The following is a 26,457-nucleotide window of genomic DNA, read 5'->3' on the forward strand; positions in this document are numbered from 1 at the left end:
TATTTTTTTTTGGGGGGGGGGGGGCAGCATTTAACTTTGGACCCAGGCAGCAAAATGTCTTGGGCCAGGCCTATTTCTAAAGCATTGATTTCCTGAGGTTGCTGACTTAAATAGCAGACTGCACTGCTGAGCAACTTCAAGGCCCTTCCTGGCGCCCCCTTTAACCCCTAATCTTCAGGGCTTCACAACTTGGCACCCCCTTTACTATAACATACTGGGTAGCTGGCTCCTTGATCCCCTTGACCTATCTGGAGTGGTCTCCTCTCTTAGGAAGACCCCTGGGCAGGTGCTTAAGTACTCACAATACTGTTTTTCCAGAAGAATCCTGCCCAGCAGCTCCACTTGGTCAGTACACACTGGATCCTCTGCAGCACAGCTCAACGCCTGATCCCTAGGGCGACTGCCTGGACCACCTTCCTCAGCAACAGGAGGAGCCGTCATCCTCCTCCTGGGACCTGGCTTCCCGCCCAAAGACATACGGTCACATGCTCCCCTCCAATTTATGTGCAATCCCAGGATGCATTGCAGGAACGCCCTCCCACTGGAACTGACATAAACCAGAGTGTGTCCCTGGCTAGGTTTCCTCCACTGTCCAATAAGCTCCCGCATTGGCTGCAGTGGGGACACTCCCTCAGACCCAGTGAATCACACTTGAAAACATGTGACAGACTAAGCTAACAGACCAGACCCTCCTGATAAGCAGAACAGGGTCACATATATGCTTTGCCTAGCACCTACCTAGGAGGGTGCTACATAAATATAGTCATTTTTAGCAGGGGTTCCCTGAGACCTGGAAATATTTCAAAGGTTCCTCTGTGTTGAAAAGGTTGAGAAAGGCTGTACTACAGTATTGCTTGTTTCAAATGGTAATTCTTGTATACATGTGATTTTATTATTTTTGTTCTTCCCCTAAAAAAATAAATTATAAAAAAATGTAAAATCACCAATGCGTGGGAGCCAAATTCTACTGATTACAGGCTACACTATCCCAAAGTAACCTGAAGTAACTTGGTTTTCCTCATATTTGTATGTTTACTCATTTATAACTATCTTGCATGTCATTGATCCAAACAGAAGCAGGTGAAAAAATTTGCATGGTAATCCACATAATTGTGAGCATTTACTTGTAAATGTGACTTTGATGAATCAGCCGTTGGTCTAGATGTCATCAGATGATTGTTACATGCCAAATGGAATCTGCAATGGAAATGTCAGTAGTGTTGTGATTTTTTTTCTTGTGTGTGCATATGGGCTTGAGAAGCCCAGCCAGAACAATCTGCATGCAGAATGTGAACATACCTCTACAGTGACTTTGATGTATAGTCCTCTATCATCCAGATTGCTAAATTAGATCAATACCATCTGGAAGCACACGCATAACTGCAGTGTGTCTAAGTGATATCTTCAAGTGAGATCTTACTGCTCGGGAAATTCAATATAAATAAAAAGAAAAAAACTCAGCCTTTTTCGTGTACAGATAAGCCTAATTTAATAAGGCAGTACAAAAAGAAATGGCAATGTTTACACAGCAGTAACTCACGGCAACCAGATTTCATTGGGCAGAAGTATCATAATTGAAATATGATTTCTGATTGGCCCTTAGGAGTTACTGTTTTGTTCCTAATTAATTATGTCTGATAGTCAGAAGTGATATTTAATAAAATGAATGCCAGTTTTCTTTTCTTAACGAACAATGTTTAGGGATGCACTGAAATGAAAATTCTGGGCCGAAACAGAAAATGCAGGATGCCCTTGGCCGAAAACCGAAAATGACTTTTTCCCCAAAATTTTTTTAACCACTTAAGCCCCGGAAGATTTTACCCCCTTCCTGACCAGGGGGTATTTTGCGATTAGGCACTGCGTGATTTTAACGGACAATTGCGCGGTCGTGCGACGCTGTACCTAAACGAATTTGAGGTCCTTTTTTTCCCACAAACAGAGCTTTCTTTTGGTGGTATTTGTTTACCTGTGGGATTTTTTGATCATGCGCTACAAACAAAAAAAGAGCGTAAATTTTGCAAAAATAACAATATTTTTCACATTTTTTATATGAAATTCCCCAAAAAAAATGTAAAAATCAAAATTTTTTAACATTTTCGGCCAATTTGTTTTATGCTACATATGTTTGGTAAAAAAAAATCGCAAAAAGCGTATTTTGATTGGTTTGCGCAAAAGTTATCACGTTTACTAACAAAGGGAAAGATTTTTGTCATTTTTGTTGTTTTTTATTTAACGTGTAATGGCGGCGATCTGCGATTTTTTTTGCGGGACTACGACATTGTGGCTGACAGATCTGACCTTTGACTGACATTTTTGACACTTTTGGGGTTACCAGTGACATTTCTACAGTAATCAGTGCTATACATATGCACTGTTACTGTAAAATTACACTGGCAGTGAAGGGGTTAACTTTATTTGAGAGGGAGGGGTGGTGTGTGTCCCTAGGGGCGTGATTCTAACTGTGATTGGCTGTTGCTTGAGCTGTAGAAACAGTGATCAACGGTCCTACATAGTAGAACCGTATGATCACTGTTTCTACACAGGGGAGAATGACAGGCGGCTTGCTTACACTAGCCGCCTGCCTTTCTCCCTCTCCACCGACAATCGCCGAGTGACACGCGCGGGAGGGTCCGTGACCGCGCGGGAGCAGGAGCGCGCCTCCGGCGGTGCGCGCTCGCTCCCCAGAGCCTGACAGGCTAGTGACGTATATATACGTCACTTTGCCTGTGAGGGGCTGACCGCCGCAGTATATGTACTTGCGGCGGTCGGCAAGTGGTTAAAATAAATAGAACAGGGGCATACACCAAAAACAGGCAGCGACGTACACCTGTCGCTGCCACCCTGTCACAGTATATGTACTGTGATGGGTTGGCAAGAGGTTCATTTAATTACCAATGGTATTTGTATTATGCAGCATGAGGGGGTTAATGTATTGCCACTGCTGGTCACTCATCTATTAGTGACCAACCAGTGGCAGTTAATTAACCCCTTTGTGCTGCATTAGTGCAACCAGTATCAGTGTTAATTAACACTGGTTGCACTGATACTGGTTGCACTAATGCAGCACAAAGGGGTTAATTAACTGCCACTGGTCGGTCACTAATGCATCAGTGACCAGCAGTGACAATACATTAACCCCTCATGCTGCATAATACTAATACCAATGGTAAGCTCGCCTCAGCTCCCCCCCCCCACTGCCTCAGCGCCCCCCCCCCCCACTGCCTCAGCGTCCCTCCCCATCCCAACGATTCAATCTCCTTACTGTCACTCTGCTGAGTGCTCCTCCGGTGTCCTTCATTCAAAAGAAGCGCCTCTGCATAACTATAACTATGTGAGCGCTTCACCTCCCTGGGATAGGCTCATTTTCGGCCGATAATTTCGGTGGCCGAAATTTTGGTGCATCCCTAATGTTTATAAAATAACAGAAGTGAAATGATTTAGTATAATCAGATTTATTGGTTTTATAGAAGAAAATGTATAAAGAGATGCAAACATTAAAGGATCTATACTCACTGCATGCACTTTAACTGGTTAAAGACCAGCCACCGCAGATATACTGCGTCAGGCTGGCTCTTTCTGCGGGAGCGGGTTTAGGGCGCACGTGCACGCCGGCAGCGGTGCAATCACGCGGCTCTGCTCTCTAGCCATGCATCTAAGCAACGGGTCCAGCAGGCCACGATGGCCGCTGGTAACGTGGCGATCGCTGCATGGACTGACTGAAGGCGGTGTGCTGGTGTAAACATGGCACACCGCTCATCTGTCACTGATTGTGTTCCTATTATTTCGGTACACAGGAGCCCTGTTTCCATCCACCAAGTCTGGCCCCCACACAGTTAGAATCACCCCCTAGAGACACATTTAACCCTTTGATCGCCCCTAGTGTTAACCACTTCCCTCCCAGTGTCATTATTACAGTAACAGTGCACATTTTTAACACTGATTACTGTCTAATGTCACTGGTCCTCCCAAAAGTGTCAAAAATGTCAGTTAGGGGTTCGATCTGTCCGCCGCAATGTCGAAGTCCCGCTAAAAATTGCAGATCACCGCCATTACTAGTTAAAAAATAAATAAATAAATATGACATAAATCTTTCCCCTAGTTTGTAGACGTGATAACTTTTGCGCAAACCAATCAAAATACACTTATTTGGTTTTTGTTTTACCAAAAATATGAGGCAAAATAGAAATTGGCCAAAAATTATGAAAAAATGTCATTTAAATTTTTGTTTATTGGGAATGTTATATAGCAGAAAGTGAAAAATACTGCTTGTATTTCAAAATTGTCGTTATTTTTTTATTTATAGCGCATAATCAAAAAAACGCAGAGTTGATCAAATACCACCAAAAGAAAGCCCTGTTTGTGGGGAAAAAAAAGGACATCAATTTTAGTTGGGTACAGCATCGCACGACCGCGCAGTTGTCAGTTAAAGTAATCGCAAAAAATTGCCTGGTCATTAAGGGGGTAAATCCTTCCGGTCCAGAAGTGGTTCATTTATAACATCAGCATAGTAACAGCAATACAAAAGTAAGTTTTGACAATATAATATAAGCTTACTTGAAAAATCTCCTTTTATGTTGTGAGCTTTGCCTGTGTGTTGGTAATCTCTTTCTACAACTTCCTGGATTTCCTGCATGCTTTGCAGCTTGTGCTCTTCTGTTTACTTTCAATTTCTAAGGACTACATATCCCATGGTACCTTGCTACCAGCAAGCAGTAATTTCTGTACTGACTGCGCCTCCTGAAACTCCTCCTCCCAGCTCCTCTGTTGTTCAGAAGGCAGGCTCTGTGAATTCTGTGACACTGTAGTGCCTATCATGAGGGCATAGTGAATGTGTGTTCCTGAATTCAAAGAAGTACACATGTGGGGATCTTTACAGAGTAAGCCTAAACTTCAAGACTGTTCAGATTAATTGTAGTTGGTGGGAAATAATTGAAATACGGTGTGGATATGACTATATGATTTTGCAACTTTTTTTAAAGGGTATGATTTTACATCTTGACCATGGATATTCCTTAAAGAAAACAGTTAACAAAGAGCAATACACAAGTCCCATCAAAGTGCTTCTTCAATCAGCACAAAAGGCTGAGCAATAACAAAATAATTCTGGACAGACAATATATCATTTTAAGGGTTTCAGGTTGTATGTCACTATATAATCCAGGAGACATCATGATAATAGTGTTGTAAGAAGTAACCCACTTTATCCTGTCAAAGGAAAGGCAACCAGGTAGAATGAGAAAGTTTACAAATGTGGTAGAGGCTGAAGGTGACCAAAAAAAAATTTAAAATAGAGGGGATCGAGGTATCTAAGAAATGGAGGAGGTGGGAGCTAGGAGAGTTGGCACTGGAGAAAAGAAAACAGGGAATAGCAAGAATATGGAAAAGGAGAAAGAAAGATTTCCAAAGTGGGTCCATTGGGGACATACGAAGTAATGGATCTCATAACTGTCTCTCAGAAAACCATAAAAAGAATTATGGGATTGTACACCCCATTAACACCCATCATACCACAAAACATACTTAAAATATAAAATAAACACACAACAAGGATTGTGGAAAGGTTTAGGCCGCGGCCCCTTTATTGGGTTTAAAACAATTTTAATTATGAAATGAACTTTAACTTTTAATACCAAACGGAACCGCTGTTAACCATTAACAGACCAACATGCTTAGTCACTAAGACTCAAGCAGCAATATCTTATACCAACCAAATAGTTTACCAACCACTGTCCACCCACAAAGTGGGCGACATTACCCAAAAAGATTGACTTTCAATATCAAACAGAACTGTCGTTAACCACTTTACCACTGGAGCATTTTGCTGTCTTACGTCTGGGCCACTTTTTGCGATTCGGCGCTGTGCGACTTTAACTGACAATTGCGCGGTCATGCGATGCCGTACCCAAACGAAATTTACGTCCTTTTTTTCCCACAAACAGAGCTTTCTTTTGGTGGTATTTGATCACCTGTGCGATTTTTACTTTTTGCGCTATAAACAAAAAAAGAGCGTTTATTTTGAAAAAATAACAATATTTTTAACATTTTTTTATATGAAATTCCCCCCAAAAAAGATGTAAAAACCAATTTTTTTTTACATTTTTGGCCAATTTGTTTTCTGCTACCTATGTTTGGTAAAAAAAATTCACAATAAGCGTATTTGATTGGTTTGCACAAAAGTTATTGCGTTTACTAACTAAGGGAAAGATTTCTGTCATTTTTGGTGGTTTTTTTTTTAACGAGTAATGGCGGCGATCTGCGATTTTTTTTGCGGGACTGCGACATTGCGGCGGACAGATCGGACCCTTGACTGGAATTTTTGACACTTTTGGGGTTACCAGTGACATTTCTACAGTAATCAGTGCTATACATATGCACTGTTACTGTAAAAATGACACTGGCAGGGAAGGGGTTAACTGTATTGGAGAGGGAGGGGTTAAGTGTGTCCTAGGGGCGTGATTCTAACTGTGATGGGACATGGCTACTAGTGTAAAAACAGAGATCAATGGTCCTACATAGCAGAACCATCTGATCTCCATTTTTACACAGGGGAGAATGACAGGCGGCTTGTTTACATTAGTCGTCTGCCTTTCTCCCTTCCCGGCGAACGATCGCGAGTGACCGGCAGACATCGGGTCCTCCGGTCACACGCACTGACTTCTTAGGGAATGAGCCTGGGGGGGGGGGGGCGCCTCAGCGGGCGCGCGCTCGCCCGCTATTGGCTCACAAGCCGGTGACAGGCTAGTGACGTATATATACGTCACTTTGCCTGGCCGGGGCTGACCGCCGCAGTATATGTACTTGCGACGGTCGGCAAGTGGTTAAGGTGACCCAAACAAAGTATAACTACAGGGGGTAGTGGAGGAAAATGACCCTGGGCACAAGATCTGGGTAGAACTAGATGGAATCGGACATCTACTGGGCTCTCTTCTTCCAGTTTCAGCCTTGACATACATTTCATAAACAGAAACTCTTCAATTACAAATTCTTTTCAGCACACAGAATCTGAATTGTGAACACTTTGCTTCTTCCCACACTGCACCCGAGAATCCCTCTTTTAGCACTGTACCCCCAGCAACCCTTTTCCACCAATGTACCTCCCAGAATCCCTCTTCTAGCACTGTACCCCTAGAAAACCTTTTCCACCACTGTACCCCCCAAATTCCCTTTTCTAGAACTGTACCCCGAGCATCCCTTTTTAACCAATGTACCCCCCAGAATCCCTCTTCTAGCACTGTACCCCCAGCATACCTTTTCCACCAATGTACCCCCTAGAATCCCTCTTCTAGCATTGTACCCCCAGCACACCTTTTCCACCACTGTAACCCCCAAATTCTCTTTTCTAGCACTGTCCCCCCAGCACCCCTTTTCAACCAATGTACCCCTCAGAATCCCTCTTCTAGCACTGTACCCCCAATTCCCCCTTTTCCACCAGTGTACGATCCAGCATACCTTTTCTAGCACTGTACCCCCCCCCCCCCCCAGCACCCCTTTTCCACCATTGTCCCATCCAGCATAGCTTTTCTAGCACTGCACTTCAGCAGCCAATTTTTACGCCACTGTATCCTTTGCACACCTCATGCAGTATTGCACCCTTTTCCAGTACTACACCCCCAGCATCCCTCCCCTTTCCTCCACACCCCAATTTCGGCACTACATCCCCTTCCAGCTATCCTGTTCTAGCACTTCACCCCCAGCACACCTATTTCAGCTCTGCACCCCCCATTTCAACACCTCTCTTTCAACATTGCATGCCCAACAATCCAGCTGACTGGTCCCTTGGCAGTCATTAGCTCCCCTTTCCTGTTCTGCCACCAATTTTCCCTGTGAAACTTATAGAGTCTACAAGCTATGGCACGTTTAATTGAAAATCAATCAGTCCTGATGTACTGACGGTCTATCTCATTTCTTGAGGCCTGAAAATGTCAGGACAGTACAAATACCCCCCCCCCCCCCACATTTTTTGCTAAATAAATGAAAAAAGACTAAAAATTTTGATGGGAAAAAAAAGGATTTTTCATGTTTCGTTATAATATTTTGCAAACAGGTAATTTTTCTAATTCGCTGATGTGCGCTAGTGAGGCTGCGCTGATGGGCCTTGATAGGCTGCACTGGCAGGCACTGAGGAGGAAGCACTAGTGGGTACAGATGCTGCACTGTTGATAGACAGCACTGATGGGCACTGATAGGCGGCACTGATGTCCACTGATAGGTGACACTGATGAGGAGGCACTGATGGGCATTAATAGGCAACACTGATTGGTTATATTGATTGGCAGCACTGGTGGACCTTGATAGGCAGGACTAATGGGCACTGTTGGGACTGCACTGATTATTAGTATTATTATTATTATACAGGATTTATATAGCGCCAACAGTTTACGAAGCACATTACAATATAAAAGGGAGACAATACAGTTACAATACAATAAAATACAAGATGATTAAGAGGGCCCTGCTCAAAAGAGCTTACAATATAATAACCAGGACACTGATAATCGATGCCATGATTATCAGTGGAGATGTCCCTTTCACACAAGCTGGTTACCAGCTCTTCTCTCTTCAAGCTGCCAGTGTTAAGAAAGGAATGCCGATATCTGACTTGTGTTTACATTGTGATCAGCTGTGATTGGACACAGCTGATCATGTGGTAAAAGTCGGCTGTGATTGGCCCTTTACTCTGATCTGTGATCAGCTGTGTTCTAAGGACACAGTAATCACAGAACACCCTGCCATAAGACGCCTTCACAGAACTGGCCGACCACGCTGTAGCTGTCATTTGGCTATAGCGAATTCAGGAAGTAGTTAATAAGTTATTTCTCGGACATGGCATAGGCATATTTGCAATTACACCCGAAAACACATTCTGCTACTCCTCCTGAGTAAGAAGATACCACATATGTGAAACTTTTTCACAGTCTAGCCACATAGAGAAACCCAATATCCAGGGTACACTTTCAGGTGGCTGTGACGGGTACACTGCTGATAAGCCGCAGTGATAACAGCTCTGTCTCAGGTACAGTTATTAGGCTGCACTGATGGTTGCAGTGACAGGTGCACTGATAGACTGCATTAAAGGCTGCGGTGACAGGAACACTGCTAGCCTGTACTGATGGCTGTGGTGACAGGTACACTGATAGGCTGCACTGATGGCTGCAGTAGCAGATACACTGATAGACTGCACTGATGGCTGTGGTGACAGATACACTGATAGCCTGCACTGATGGCTGCGGTAGCAGATACACTGATAACCTGCACTGATGGCTGCGGTAGCAGATACACTGATAACCTGCACTGATGGCTGCGGTAATAGATACACTGATAGACTGCACTGATGGCTGCGGCAAAAGATACACTGATAGACTGCACTGATGGCTGCGGTAATAGATACACTGATAGACTGCACTGATGACTGTGGTGACAGATACACTGATAGCCTGCACTGATGGATGCTGTGACAGGTAAACTGATAGCTGCTGTGACAGATACTCTTTATTAGTGATGGACGAACATCGGCCGGGGCGGTTCGCGAACGCCAGCCGCAAATTTTCTCAAAAGTCCACGAACCGCGAATTCGCGGCGGGCCCCATTGACTTTAATGGGAGGCAAACTTTAAAAACCTTTAGGTCATATTTGCAGCCACAAAAGATGTACTAGCTGTGCACAAATAGTCCCAGCACATGGACAATGTCATAACAGAAGTATTGCAATTGAAAAATTATTTTTTTTACAGCAAAAAAAATATATATTTTTTTTCATAAATCAGCCAGAACTGACAGCAGCTGGTAAATACATTGTCTAATACATATAGGGTCCATTCACACATCTGTAAAATGGGTCCGCATCCATTCCACAATTTGGCGGAACCCATTGTTTTTCATTTCCAGTCTGAAACATTAGGCATTCACAGGATAAAGAAGTAAGTGTCGGCCATTCCATTCCAGGCCCCAAAAATTAACCCACATGCGTTTACCTGAAAGCTAAGAACGTAGTATTCTGTGGCTGAAGGTACATTAGGCATTCGCAGGTAACAGAAGTAAGTGTTGGCCATAAAAGGCACCAAAAAATAGCCCACATGGGTTTACCTGACAGCTAAGAATGTAGTATTCTGTGGCTGAAGGTACATTAGGCATTCACAGGATACAGAAGTAAGTGTCGCCCATTCCAGGCCCCAAACATTAGCCCACATGGGTTTACTTGACAGCTAAGTACGTAGTATTCTGTGGGTGAAGGTACATTAAGCATTCACACAGTATACAGAAGTAAGTGTCGGCCTGTATAGGCTGCAAAAATTAGCTTACATGGTTTGAACTGACAGCAAAAAACTTTGTTTTTAATGGCTAGAGGTACGGTAGGCGTTCACAGTACACAGAACCTAAAGTGTCAGCCTGTATAGGCTCCAAAAATTAGCTCACATGGTTTGAACTGACAGCAAAAAACTTAGTATTTGGTGGCTGGAGGTACATTAGACATTCACAGAAAAAATAATTGTCGGCCCTGAAAGGCCCCAAAAATTTGCCATTCAATGGACATGAAATGCCTTTTATGCCGCTGTATGTAGCGAAGCCAAGGACCAGGAATTGTTGTGGGTGGAGGAATTTCGATGAAACCTGGTTTACTGGTCACATGTGTTGAATTCCTCAGAGATCCATGCCTCATTCATTTTTATAAATGTGAGGTTGTCTACACTGTCATGTACAAGAAATGGGCAATTTGGGACTTTATGTGAGAACTGGCGAGCACTGCTAAATGAAGGTGTGTGAAAAACAGCCGGTTCCTAGTTTGAAATACTTACCCACCAGTCTGCTAACAAACCAAAATAAACCTGTCTAACAATATAAGTTAAAAGCAGGAGTTTAGTTAACACATATTTGCAAATACATGCGGAAGCTGCAAGGCCAACGACAAGGCATCCTGCGTTTCTTGCAGAACCTAACACTAAATAACACTACTCAACCTGAGTGTCCAAGTGTCTTCACAAAGGGAAGTACATGCTTGCTAATAGATGGATGGGAAACAGATGGGATTGGAGACCGCCCAATCCTCCCCCACCTGCTCCAATCCACGACTGGCAACGAAAAACGCATGGCTGCACAAAAAAGCCATGGGGTGCAAACTAAATGTGATCAGCTGGGAGACACACACCCCCATCCCTTTAGTAAAGATGTTATAGGCAAATGGGGACTTTGAGTGAGACACCTGCCTGTAAAGCAAGCGTCTCCATCCCTAGTAAGATACAAGAAATGGGCAATTTGGGACTTTATGTGAGAACTGGCGAGCACTGCTCAGTGTCTCCATCCCTGTGAATAGTCAATTGAAAAGCAAGATGGGATAAATGAAGGTGTGTGAAAAACAGCCGGTCCCTAGTTTGAAATACTTACCCACCAGTCTGCTAACAAACCAAAATAAACCTGTCTAACAATATAAGTTTCAAACTAGGGACCGGCTGTTTTTCACACACCTTCATTTATCCCATCTTGCTTTTCAATTGTCTACATTGTCATGAGCTAGTCGAGTGCGCTTATCGGTCACGATCCCCCCCCCTGCTGCACTGAACGTCCTTTCGGAAAGGACACTGGATGGGGGGCAAGCCAACATTTCCATTGCAAATTGTGCAAGCTCTGGCCAGAGGTCAAGCCTGCCCACCCAGTAGTCCAGGGGTTCATCACTCCTCAGAGCATCCACATCGGCCATTAACCCGATGTAGTCGGACACCTGTCGGTCTAGGTGTGCCCTCATGCTGGATCGGGAGTACAGCTGTCGATGGTTCGGCTGAAAGAAGGATCTCATATCTGAAGTGACCAAGACATCTTCCAACCGCCCTCTTCTTGCAGGCGCTGTTGGATTGCTACCCGCAACTGTCTCTCTGTGACTGGAAATTCCTCTGCCAGTGCACGGAAAAGCAGAATGCAGCATTTCCCGCAGCAAGGCCTGGAAGTGCTGCATTCTGACCGCCCTCTGTGATTGTGGTAAGATTTTCGCCATTTTGTGTTTGTACCGGGGGTCTAAGTACGTTGCCACCCACTACTGGTCCTTGGCCTTTATGCGTTTTATACGGGGCTCCCCCTTAAAACACTGCAGCATGTAGGCCCCCATTCCTACTAAACTGGAAGCGGTATACTGGCCTGCTTCCAGCTCATCATCCAGGATAATGTCGTCCTCGTTCTCATCCCCCCATCCACAGTAGCAGTGGAAGAGGAGGAGTCAGCCGGACTAAAATACAATCTTAGAAAAGTATACTGTTAAATAACACCCCGCTTCAATATGTGCTATTGGGGGGCCACTGGTTTATCACACCAGTTGTTCAAAAAAATGGCCAGTGAGTTTGGCACTGTGTGTATCAGACTTAACTCAGCAGAAGAGGCAATATTATTGCAGGACACAAATACACTTGTAAAAGTATACTCAGATAACACCCCACTTCAATATGTGGTATTGGGGGGGCCACTGGTTTATCACACTAGTTGTTCAAAAAATTGGCCAGTGAGTTTGGCACTGTGTGTATCAGACTTAACTCAGCAGAAGTGGCAATATTGTTGCAGGACACAAATACACTTGTAAAAGTATACTCAGATAACACCCCACTTCAATATGTGGTATTGGGGTGCCACTGGTTTATCACACCAGTTGTTCAAAAAATTGGCCAATGAGTTTGGCACTGTGTGTATCAGACTTAACTCAGCAGAAGTGGCAATATTGTTGCAGAACACAAATACACTCGTAAAAGTATACTTAGATAACAACCTACTTCAATATGTGGTATTGGGGGGCCACTGGTTTATCACACCAGTTGTTCAGAAAATTGGCCAGTGAGTTTGGTACTGTGTGTACCAGACTTAACTCAGCAGAAGAGGCAATATTGTTGCAGGACACAAATACACTTGTAAAAGTATACTCAGATAACACCCTACTTCAATATGTGGTATTGAGGGGGCACTGGTTTATCACACCAGTTGTTCAAAAAATTGGCCAGTGAGTTTGGCACTGTGTGTATCAGACTTAACTCAGCAGAAGAGGCAATATTGTTGCAGGACACAAATACAAATGTAAAAGTATACTCAGATAACACCCCACTTCAATATGTGGTATTGGGGGCCACTGGTTTATCACACCAGTTGTTCAGAAAATTGGCCAGTGAGTTTGGCACTGTGTGTATCAGACTTCACTCAGCAAAAGAGGCAATATTGTTGCAGGACACAAATACACTTGTAAAAGTATACTCAGATAGGCTCCAAAAATTAGCTCACATGGTTTGAACTGACAGCAAACAACTTAGTTTTTGATGGCTAGAGGTACAGTAGACGTTCACAGTATACACAAGTTGGTGGCGGGCTGTTTAGGCTGAAAAAATTAGCTCACATGGGTTGAACTGACAGCAAAGAACGTAGTATATGATGGCTAGAGGTACAGTAGGCGTTCACAGTATACACAAGTTGGTGGCGGGCTGTTTAGGCTGGAAACATGAGCTCACATGGGTTGAACTGACAGCAAAGGATGTAGTATATGATTGCTAGAGGTACAGTAGGCGTTCACAGTATACACAAGTTGGTGGCGGGCTGTTTAGGCCGAAAAAATGAGCTCACATGAGTTGAACTGACAGTAAAGAACATAGTATATGATGGCTAGAGGTACAGTAGGCGTTCACAGTATACACAAGTTGGTGGCGGGCTGTTTAGGCCGCAAACATGAGCTCACATGGGTTGAACTGACACCTTTTTTTACGCTCCAACATTTGAGCCACAGAAGCCTGCCTTTTTCCAGAAAAACGTGACGATGGCATCATGGATGGTGGAGTGTTGGACAACTGTGAGGAGACAGGAGAAGGAGAAGGGGGAGGAGAAGGAGAAGAGGCTGGAAGGTGAGAGCATGGAGTGTGGCTTTGTGGGTTCTGACAGTTTTGCTCCCACTGGGCTTGGTGATGGGATTTCAGGTGCCTTCTTAAGGAGGTTGTCCCTAGGTGAGTGTTGGGCTTACCACGACTTATGCGTTGACTGCAAAGGCTGCAGATGGCAACACTGGTGTCATAACGGACACATTAATAAAAGCCCACACTGCGGAGCCATGTGCTGGCGTCCTGGGAGCGCCAGATGTGACTGTACATGGTTGATGGCTCACTTCTGATACATTTGCAGTCTGCTTTCTACCTCTTCTGCAATGCAAGTTCTGCCTGCCTCTCCTCCCTATCTGCCGGTCCGTCAGTCCGCCAGTTCTACAAATAATTGGCCAGTAACTGTTGTCACTGTGTGTAACAGAGTTAACACAGCAAAAGAGGCCAAATGTTTGCAGGACTACAATACAATCTTAGAAAAGTATACTGTTAAAAACACCTCAATTCAATATGTGGCACTGGGGGGCACAGGTTTATTACACCAGTTCTACAAATAATTGGCCAGTAACTGTTGTCACTGTGTGTAGCAGAGGTAACACAGCAGAAGAGGCCAAATGTTTTCAGGACTAACATACACTCATATGTGGCATGGGGGGGGGGGGGGAGAGCATTGGTGTAGCACACCAGTTAAAAAAAATGGCCAGTGAGTTTGGCGCTGTGTGTACCAGACTTCACTCAGCAAACTAGGCAATATTGTTGCATGACACAAATACACTTGAAAAAGCTTACTCAGAGAACACCCCACTTCAATACGTGGCATTGGGGGGGTTGGAGCATTGGTGTAGCACACCAGTTCAAAAAATTGGCCAGTGAGTTAGGCGCTGTGTGTACCAGACTTCACTCAGCAAACTAGGTAATATTGTTGCATGACACAAATACACTTGAAAAAGCTTACTCAGATAACACCCCACTTCAATATGTGGCATTGGGGGGGGGGGGGCAATTGGTCTATCACACCGGTTATAATATATTATAAGTGCTTTTGTCACTGTGTGTAGTATTGCTGCAGAAGCGCTCAGTCTCACCACCACACCTGTCAAAATACTGCACAGGGCACAATAATAGTACTAATCCACTATACAAAGTATATTATACTGGGGATTAACCCCCTCCCCCACCCCCACCCCCTTTTTAGTGCACTTCACAGCAATACCAAAAAATTTGCAGCCCTTTACAGACTTTTGTGGTCATTGACAAAGCGATTTCTGTGCGACTGCAGCCGATCTCTAACTGCCCCTACAGCAACCACAGGATACCTGGCCCTAATGTTAAAGCGAAGTTCCAGCCATTTCACTCACCTGTCCAACGGTCCAGCGATGCGCCCGCCCGAAGCCTCGATCCTTTCCCTCGGCGCCGGCATCACTGCTGTGGGCACCCGGCTGTGACAGTTTGCGGCTTCACGCCGGGTACGCACTGCGCATGCGCGAGTTGCGCTACGCGCCATGATTGGCCGGCAATCTCCCAGTCCCAGAAGATTGCAGGGAGGGAGGGGGAGAGGAGAACTTCCGCTCAGGGCACCGTGGCGCTCTGAGCGGAAGTGGGAGCGGGCACCTGTCAAAACTAGGTACCCGCTCCCCCCAAAAAAAATGACATGCCAAATGTGGCATGTCAGGGGGTTAGGACCACCTAAAGCGGAAGTTCCACTTTTGGGTGGAACTCCGCTTTAAAAAGACTGTAATAGACCCTAAAACGACATTGGAGCATTTTAAATGACTTTTGTGGACACTGACCAAGCAATTTCTGTGCGACTGCAGCCGATATCTAACTGTCCCTAAAGCAACCACAGGATACCTGGCCCTAATGTTAAAGAGACTGTAATAGACCCTAAAACGACATTGGAGCATTTTAAATGACTTTTGTGGACATTGACAACGCGATTTCTGTGCGACTGCAGCCGATCTCTAACTGCCCCTACCGCAACCACAGGATACCTCTCCCTAAGCTCAAAAGATACTAGACCTATACCGAAATACCAGCCCTGAGAAGGACTTTTGTGGACATTGAAAGAGCGATTTGTGACTGCAGCCGATCTCTAACTGCCCCTAAAGCAACCACAGGATACCTGTCCCTAACCTGAAAAGAGACTGTAGAAGGCCTTTACCGAAATACCAGCCCTGGAAAGGACTTTTGTGGATCTTCACAGTGCTATATGTGTCTAGCAAACTCTCCCTGACGAGCACAGCAGACCTCTCCCTACACTGGCAGAAAACGGAATGTGAAATGGCCGCCAGGTCAGGTCTATTTATAGGGTAGGGGACTGTCCATGTGCTGGAATGTTTCAATTGGCTGTCCCGTTCCAGCTGACGGCTGTGTCACGGGTCAAAGTTCTCCCCAATGTAAACAAATATGGCCGCCTCGAACGACGCCATGTGTCCGAAAATTTGGCTTGTAGCGAACAAGCAAAATTCGCCGCGAACCGACCGCCGGGCGAACCGCAAGGCCATCTCTAGTCTTTATTATGGGGCAATCAGGGCAATGATGGGCACAGTAAGCAAGGGATTAAGCTGGTAACAGGATCAGTGTGTGAGGAGAAGAAGTTACCTGTCCCTGTTTACAGTTGTGATCGGCTGCGATTAGACACGGGGATCACCTGGTAAAGAATCAATGTCAATAACACAGCTCACCACCGATCGCCGCGCTGTGCGCCCTCCTTGAGCAGCGAAATAGGGAGAACATCATATGATGTCCTACCGGAAAGACAAAAGGCCCACCCAGCTGTCAATCTGCTATAGGCTGGGTGTGAAGAGATTAAAAAAATGTTACCATGAAGCACCCCTTCCCCCCACCTGCTGTCCGTTAGGCTGGCCTATTGGTGCCATTATGGAGATAATGGTCATGTCACTTGGCAGGAGGAACCACAGTGGGTAACAGGTATTCAACCCATCCAACCGGTCCCACACTTGCATCTGCTGGAGAGCTGAGGCGAGCACCTACAACTATGTGCTGAATTTTTCCTTTTGGCCTGAGCGGTGTGGGCATCTTTGTAGATTATTGACTATACAGTTTCCTAGCACAGCCCCCTTCCTTCGGCACATTTTAGCCTTCTCCTGTTCTTGGAGTGTCTGTTTACTCTCTGTGCTGGCCCAGCTCCTCCACCCCTCCATACATAACTTTTTATGTAGTTGTCATGGGGTCCCTGTCTGTGTTTCTAGACACTGTCTGCCAGAAAGGTAAGTATATCGTCTCATCTTTTAGCAGGTATGTTGATGTATAGAAGTGACTTTCAGCCACTTTAAGGCTGGTGTCACACTTGTGTGTTGTGGCAATGTGCAGTAAAATGTTCATTATCACAATGTATGTTACCACACTATTGGAAATGGCACCCCATAACAGTAACTACGTTACAGGGCACCACAATGTTGGTGAAAATGCTGCAGACGTTGAGGTTCATTACCAGCCTATTCATAATGAATGGCCTTCGAGAGACCCAATCACTAGACTATTCATTTTACCAAATATCTGTACCTTTCACAGGTTATACTTCAGTTTATTTACATGTAAAGCCTCCCTTGTGTAGACACTAAAAGCCCTAAGACTGCTGATAGGCAATGCCAACTTGGATGCAATGTCAGCAATGTCAGGGCTGTGCTAGGAAACTGTATAGTCAATAGTGAGTCCAACAAAGATGCCCACACCGCTCGGGCCAAAAGGAAAAATTCAGCACATCGTTGTAGATGATCGCCTCGGCTCACCACTGCAGAACATGAGGATACCAGAGAGAAATATGGTGGCACACCACAGCTGAAATAGTGCTTGTTAAATTTCTTTATTCAACGCCAGGTCAGACAGACAAGGGACAAGTTGACGCGTTTCACACAAACATACCGTGCTTGTTCGTGGGAAATGCGTCAACTTGTCCCTTGTCTGTCTGACAATAGTGAGCCAAAAAGTAATTTATGAGAAAAAAAATCTGCTGTAAGTAAGCATTTAAAGCCCAACTCTGAGAAAATGGTAAACTATCCCTTGTAGTGGACTTTGTCAGCACTACAGGAGTTAATAGCTCATTTTGTGTAGGCGAGAGGAGAACACTTTTACTTACCTGATCCTCTGCTCCCCCAGGCAGACTGTGCTCCCTCATGCCCCATCAACCATCCTTTGGCGTCCAAAGCAGGACTTTGGACGCCACTTTGGTGTTGATGATGTCAGGACCCTAGACTGGTACAGCATGGGGGAGAAGAGGCTGCGGGGACGGTCTAGCAGTGGGAAGGAGTAGAAGATCGGATAAGAAAATCTTTTTTTTTATTCTTCTAGATCTAAATGGGCAATTAACCCTTGCAGGACAGGTGCTGCACCACTGCAAGGGATCATTTTTAGTCGGCCTTTAACCATTTGCCGATTGTGCTATAACAGCGCGGTCGTCTAGTTCTTGGAGGGCGTCATATGAGGAAGAGCGGACCACTCTGTGATCGCTGTGTCCTTGGGACACAGCTAATCACTGATCAGCGTAAAAAGCCAATCACAGCGGCCCTTTACCATATGATCAGGTATGTTCAAAGCTGTAAACACAAGCCAGTTATCGCATTCCTTCCTTCACACTGACAGAGTAAGGAGAGGAGAGCCGATAACTGGCTTGTGTGAAATGGACATCTTTCCCATCTTGTGTAAAATGGAAATCAGTGTCCTGATTATCAGTGCAGTTCCAACAGTGCCCACCAGTGCTGCCAATCAGTGCCCACCAGTGCTGCCAATACCCACCAGTGCTGCCAATCAGTGCCCACCAGGGCTTCCAATCAGTGCCCACCAGTGCCTCCTCATCAGTGTCCCCTTTCAGTACTGTCTACCAGTGCCCATCAGTGCCGCCTATCAGTTCTGGACAGTGCCCATCGGTGCCGCCTATCAGTGCCTCCTCATCAGTGCCCACCAGTGCTGCCTCATCAGTGCCTATCAGTGCTGCCTCATCAGTGTCCATCAGTGCAGCCTCATCAGCGCACATCAGAGAAGGAGAAAAATTACCTGTTTGCAAAATTTCAAAAACGTTTTTTGTTTTTTCCAGTGTGAACCGCTGTATGATCCGATCCTGATGCGGCTGCCAAAAAGGGTCCCTGTGCGTGTTTGCTGCGGCTGCGGTGCGAATTTAGCCATACAAACTGTATGGCTAAACTCGCACCGCACAGCCGATCGCATGTAATTACATGCGAACCCCGCACACGCACAAGTGTGAACCGGGGCTAAATGTTAAAAAATTGGGATTTTTACATTTTTTTGAGAATGTCATATAGCAGAATGTGAAAAATATTGTTTTTTTTTTTCAAAATTGTTGCTCTTTTTTTGTTTATAGCACAAAAAAATAAAAATCGCACAGGTGATCAAATACGACCAAAAGAAAGCTCTATTTGTGGGGGAAAAAAGGACGTCAATTTTATTTGGGTGCACGACCGCGCAATGTTCCGTTAAATTAACGCAGTGCCGAATCGCAAAATAGGGCCTGGTCATTAAGGGGGCAAATCCTTCTGGTCTTAAAGTGGTTAAGCAAAAAATAAAAAACCCAGCGATGACTAAATCCCACCAAAACAAAGCCTTATTTGTGTGAAAAAATTATAACAATTTCATATTGGAGCAATCATATATACATATTCACATTGGAGCATGCAGTCGCCACCGTGCAATTGTCATTCAAAGTGTGAGAGCGCTGAAAGCATTGTCCTGGGCAGGAAGAGGGTGAAGTGCCCAGTAGGCGAGTTGTTAAATACTTGATTTCTTTGTGCTTTTACAGGAAATTGTTTACATTGGTGACAGAGTCACTTTAAGACAACGTGCCTTAACACACAAAAAAAAGGAGGTTAACGCACACACAAGGTTGAAGAAGGGGTCCTAGCGTTTTTTTTTGTCTAGTGTTGATTTGAAATCTCACCAGAATGCAAATTAATGTCATTGTCCAAAGGAACGCTATCGCTTTCCCGTCGCATGAAATGCGCTCCTATTAGCTGCTTATCTAATTGTTTATTCTGCTTTTGACATAATGCAATATGCAGACAAATGAAAATAAATTCACAGAAATAACTGGAACAGCTGCATTCTGTCAGGTAATTATTCTTAATGTTTTAAATGAAATCACATTCCGCAGCATTTTGCAGGATAGTATGAAAATTAAATTTCCAGTCAAGTAAAAACTGATGATGGAGGGGATGTGGTTGAAAATTGGTCTTCCCAGACTATTACCACCTACTGACCTCTAGTGGTGCTAAGTGGAATAGCCAGCAGCGATGCTTGGCAGGGAAGTGACACAAGGGCAAATCAAGCAGGACAAGTTCAGTTATGGCTCATCCTAAATGGGACTTTAAAGTTATAAATATGAATGCATTCAGAAAATGAGGACATTTAACTAAGATGAGAGTTTTGATGACACTATGACTGTATTACTTTGCAATGTGTAGCATTAGACAGGACACTTCTGTGTAGACCAGATGCAAATGTAGGACAGTGCCAATGCAATACAGATAAATGATGATCAGTTTATAAAGATCAACACTCTAAAATCTGAACTGGAGGACATTAGATTTGGTAAAGCACCGTGTATCATCAGGGCCAGACTGGGAATAAAATTTAGCCCTAGAAATAATTTTATACCAGCCTCATAACATTATTATATCGGCCCAAAAGCATAACAACATTATTTTCTTGTTCATACAAGGGAAAACCATGCATTTTAAAGCACATTTGAAGAGTGTAATATAGATAAGACAGATATGAAAGCATATAGTGCTTTATATATATATAAGAGCAAATTCCGGTTAAAAGTGGTAAAAGTGCTGACGTGGTACAGGGGGTGGTCATAGGCTGTGCGGACATGGTACAGGAGATGTCAGATGCTGTGGGCATGGTACAGGAGATGCAGGGGCTGTGGGCATGGTGCAGGAGATGTAGGGGCTGTGGGCATGGTGCAGGAGATGCAGGGGCTGCGGGCATGGTTCAGGAGATGCAGGGGCTGCAGGCATGGTGCAGGATATGCAGGGGCTGCAGGCATGGTGCAGGAGATGCAGGGGCTGCAGGCATGCTGCAGGAAATGCAGGGATGCGAACATGGTACAGGAGATACAGGGCTGCGCGCATGGTACAGGAAATGCAGGGGCTGCGGGCATGGTGCAGGATATGCAAGGGCTGCAGGCATGGTGCAGGAGATGCAGGGGCTGCGGGCATGGTGCAGGAAATACAGGGATGCGGACGTGGTACAGGAGGTGCAGGGCTGCGGGCATGGTGCAGAAGATGCAGGGGCTGCGGGCATGTTGCAGGAGATGCAGGGGCTGCAGGCATGGTGCAGGATATGCAGGGGCTGCAGGCATGGTGCAGGAGATGCAGGGGCTGTGGGCATGGTGCAGGAAATGCAGGGATGCGGGCGTGGTACAGGAGATGCAGGGCTACGGGTATGGTGCAGGAGGTACAGAGACTGGGGGCATGATGCAGGGACTACAGACATGGTGCAGGAGATGCAGGGGCTGGGGGCATGGTACAGGAGATGCAAAGCTACGGACATGGTACAGGAGATGCAGGGCTGTGGGCATGGTACAGGAGATGCAGTGCTGCAGGCATGGTACAGGAGATGCAGTGCTGCGGGCATGGTACAGGAGAATGCCCACAGCACTGCATCTCCTGAGGAGATGCAGGGGCTGTGGAGGGGTCTCACTTACCCCTCGGTGAGGCACCTTACATTTAAAAAATGGCGACGCCCGACACCATCACGTCACTGCGCATGCGCTGTCTGCCCGAGAATAGCCGAGCGTGTACGGGCTTTCCCGAGCGGCTGCGGCGCATGCGCATTGTACATGTCGTGCTGGCCACAGCCATTTTTTTTACCATTGGTGCCATTGATGTTCAGCCAGCCCCACGGCAGGGGGACTTGCCAGCCTACCGGGTAATTTCCCGGTATCCCGGTAGGCCAGTCCGGCCCTATGTATCATAAACAAATGCCATTTTTTATATAGAATGCCATTTTCACTTTTTCCTATGTCAGTGTTGCTGATCCCTGTTGGAGCACAATATTGGTGATGTCAGTCAAGTGGCTCTGCCGCTAGAATGGCAGGATCGCTAAGAGGTGCCCTGTCTGTTTCTATGGAATCACTCTGGTGGCAAGATATAACTCTCATCACCAGTATTCAAGATTCAGCAGCGTTCATGGCCAGTGAGGGAGCCACTCCATACATGTAAGTGATGATTTGTCTCTAGTGGCAGATTCACCCATCTTTCATCAGCCTTATGGCGCCCATACACGTAATGATCTGATCGATCGATTCTTCACATATTCAGACAACACAATCAAATCTATGAATTACTAAAAAGATACACAGGGGTTGATCTACTAAAACTGGAGAATGCAAAATCCGGTGCAGCTCTGCATAGAAACCAATCAGCTTCAAGGTTTTTCTTTCAAAGCTTCATTGAACAACCTGAAGTTAGAAGCTGATTGGCTACCATGAACCAGATTTTGCAGTCTTCGGTTTTAGTAAATCCACTCCAATGTGTCAAATGCAAACAAAACTGATCAATTTTATCAATATTATTCTCATTGGCGCAAAATACAATTGTAGGAACCGTAAATAGATCAATATGATTATGAAAGTGATATTAAAGGTTTGGTTTTAAAAAAAAAAAGCAAAAAAAACACCCAAACATGACATACTTACCTGCTCTGTGCAGTGGTTTTGCATAGAGCAGCACCAATCCTCTTCTTTATAGCTCCTCCACTGGTGCTCCTGGCTCCTCCCCCTTGACCAGCGCCCCCAATAGCAAGCCACTTGCTACAGGGGCACTGGTGCGTGCTCCCTCCTGAGCCCTGCTCTATGCGTTTATAAGCATGGGCATCCGCAGGTAGGGGCAAGGGGAGGCAAATGCCCCCCCCCTGGAATCTCAACTTCCCCCTTTCAAGTGATTGTTAAGCCACTTTATACCATCTTGTCTGGTCTGTTTAATAATCATTTGTGTGTGTTTTAAAAAAATAAGCCATTCTTTAACATTTCTTAGAGGACTGACCGCCGCTCACGTGACCCGTTGGCTCTCTCCTCTCCCCGTCTGACAGCTGCCTGCAGCGGACGGGGCAGAGGATTCCTCACTGATGTCAGTTGGAAGGGGAGGAGGAGGGGTCACGTGAGCAGGGATTGAAGTTCTGAAAACTTGTAAAGAATGGATTATTTTTATAAAACACAGGCACAGGGGCACACAGGATTATTAAACAGACAGTAGACAGGATATTAAACTTTAAATAAAACTACAACAGCAGACAGGCAGGGAGGGAGGGGGGAGAGAGGACAGGAGGGCTGCAGATGAGGGAGGCACGTAGACTGACCACAGTGTCAGAGCTCAGCAGCCATGGTATATGGTGGTCATTTTTCAGGGGGGAGGACATAGCCAGGCAGGATCAGCCAGGTATTTTAGGTGATAGAAGGGGCCAAATTTTACAGCAAAGCACTGTGTTGTATAACATGCTTTAAGGGAACAACATCATTTTTTTTTTCTTTTTTAGGTTAACAAATGCTTTAAAAATAAATGCTGATGTTTGCTACTTAAAAATAAATACTCAAAATAAGAATAATGACTAAGCCCCCCCCCCCCCATCACATTGTTGAAGAGGGCGCGGAGCATGGGTGACCTTAAAATGTTGCCCCCCCCACCCTGAAAAAAGTTCTGCGGACGCCCATGTTTATAAGACACATAAAGCTGCTGCTCAGCCCTGCCCCTTCTTCATTGGCTCACTGGCTGTGATTGACAGAAGTAGGAGCCAATGGTTCCCACTGCTGTCTCAGCCAATGAGGAGAGGAAGACTCCGGACAGCAGAGGCTCTTGTGCACATCACTGGATCGAGATTGGGCTCAGGTGAGTATTAGGGGGCTGGGGGGGGGGGAGAAACACACAGAAGGTTTTTTTTATCTTCATGCATAGAATGCATAAAGGTAAAAATCTTTGAGCCTTTTCAACCACTTTAAATGTATGGCAGATCAAGGGATTTTGTATTGTTTTGTTTGAGCTTCCAATCAGTTTTTTCCCGAGACATTAAATTAATTGACGATACACATCGTTCATGGCCACTAATAGGTAAAAGTTGTCACCCCACAACAGGACGTGCCTGAACAAGTACCTTCATGGCAGGATCACCAGGTATTATTTTGGTGAAAGTTGCAGTGTTTAAAAGATTGAGGACAACATTTGACGTGACTTTTATTTGCTGATTTTTTTTAACCACTTCAGCTCTGGAAGGTTTTACCCCCTTAATGACCAGGCCATTTATTGCGATACGGCACTGCGTTAATTTAACTGACAGGTGCGACACTGTACCCCCAAAAAAATTGATGTATTTTTTCCCCACAAAGAGACTTCTTTTGGTTGTATTTGATCACCTCGTTCGTTTTTATTTTTTTGCGCTATAAACAAAAAAAACTAAAACATAATTAAAAAAAAAAACAATATTTTTTACTTTCTGCTATGAAAAATACCCAATAATTTTTATTTTAAATTAAGTTTATTCATCAATTTAGGCCAATATGTATTCTGCTACATGTTTTTGGTAAAATAATCCCAATAAGCATATATTGATTGGATTGCGCAAAAATGTTATCTCGTCTACAAACTATGGGATACATTTATGGACTTTTTATTTTTTTTATTGTTTTTACTAGTAATGGCGGTGATCAGTGATTTTTAGCGGGACTGCGACATTGCAGTGGACAAATCAAACACTGAGTGACACTTTTTGGGGACAAGTGACACCAATACATTGATCAGTGCTAACAAAATGCACAGTCACTGTACTAATGACACTGTCAGGGAAGGGGTTAACATCATGGGCAATCAAGGGGATAAGTGTACCCCTAGGGAGTGCTTGCTAACTGTGTGGAATGGCCTAACTGGAGGAAGACAGAGATCTGTGTTTCTGCTTAGCAGAAACACAAGATCTCCATCTTCCTCTCTGACAGAACAGCGGTCTGCCTTGTTTACATAGGCAGACCACTGTCCTGTCTCTCCTATGAACGATCGGCGGGTCCATTGTGTCCACAGGACCAGCTGATTGGCTTCCGCTGTGTCCAATCACACCAGGAGCTGGTCGCCGGCGGCGCATGCGCCCCAGACCCTGTGCACTAAATCACGTACGTGTACGTGATCTTGCGTGATCTTGCGATTGATTGAAAAAGAAATCAATCATTTATGGAAGTATGTATGGCCACCATAAGTCTTAGGCAGGCTATGCATTAAGCAAATGTCTTTCCTGCAACCAGTAAATTGGTTCGGTTCTCCTATCAACACAGAGAGTGTTGATGTGGGAATCCCTCCTGCCAGGACATTGTCTTCTCCCAGTGAGGCTGGCTTCCTGCCCCCACCAGAAGAAAGACAGTGATTATTGCTAGCAGCTATTGCAGCCACTTGTGATGATTGCAATCGAATCGGGCATGCTGGTTGTACCCAAGTTGATCGATTGATCAACCTGGTAAATTCAGCCTGCCCATTAATGGCTGATCAACCTGGTACATTCAGCCTGCCCAATCATGGTTGATCAACCTGATACATTCAGCCTGCCCAATAATGGTTGATCAACTTAGTAACTTCAGCCTGCCCATTAATGGTTGATCAACCTGGTACATTCAGCCTGCCCATTAATGGTCCATCAACTTAGTAACTTCAGCCTGCCCATTAATGGTACATTTAGCCTGCCTAATAATAGTCTATCAACCTTGTACATTCAGCCTGCCCATTAATGGTCCATCAACTTGGTACATTCAGCCTGCCTAATAATCGACTATCAACCTGGTACATTCAGCCTGCCCATTAATAGTCCATCAACTTGGTACATTCAGCCTGCCTAATAATGGTTTATCAGCCTGGTACATTCAGCCTTCCCATTAATGGTGGATCAACTTGGCACAATTAGCCTGCCCATTAATGGTCCATCAACCTGGTACATTCAGCCTGCCCATTAATGGTCGATCAACTTGGTACATTAAGCCTGCCCATTAATGGTCAATCAACCTGGTACATTCAGCCTACCCATTAATGGTTCGAATCTCCAGGCCGAGATTTGAACGATCTATGGCCAGCCTTAGTTTACACCCCGGTTGCTTTGCCATGGATTGCTTATCAGAGAGTGGTACAGAAGTGGATGACAGGGGATAAATGGAGCAATACTGCTGCCTCTTGAATGTCAAATATATATATTTATTTGACAGCCGCACAGCGTTTTTGAATTATTATTATTACTTACATTACAGGATTTATATAACGCCAACAGTTTACGCAGCACTTTACAACATAATATACATTACAATACAATGTAATACATTGGGAATCAGTGGACCCTGCTCACTAGAGCTTACAATCTAAGAGGGTTTTTCAATGGAAGTCCTGTTTACTGGAATGGGTTGTGTTTGGTGGCAGTTTTGGCCCCTAAGCACTACATTTGTGCTGCGCAATGAAGGATGTGTATAAGCTGGTGGGGGGTGTTGGTGGTGGTGGGGAGGGGGGGGGGATAGTAAGAGGGGGGTGGTAAAACCTTGGCTCAGCCACTTTTTTTTTTTTTTTTTTTTTTTACACCCTCCTCCTCCTGCAAGTGTAAGGGAGACTGTACAATCAGACTGTAAGGTGTATGGCCACCTA

General features: G+C 45.0%; 1 protein-coding gene across 2 annotated transcripts in view; it reads right to left on the reverse strand.

The window, feature by feature from the left end:
• The window catches only part of UPF2 (UPF2 regulator of nonsense mediated mRNA decay), a gene marked incomplete at its 3' end in the record, with an annotated part of 673,568 nt that overhangs the window by 609,604 nt on the left and 37,507 nt on the right, over positions 1–26,457 (reverse strand). The gene's annotated exons all lie outside the window — the stretch shown is intronic.

The sequence above is a fragment of the Pelophylax lessonae genome (genome assembly GCF_965119305.1).
Source record: "Pelophylax lessonae genome assembly, chromosome: 4".
In the NCBI taxonomy this organism is placed as follows: Eukaryota; Metazoa; Chordata; class Amphibia; order Anura; family Ranidae; genus Pelophylax; species Pelophylax lessonae.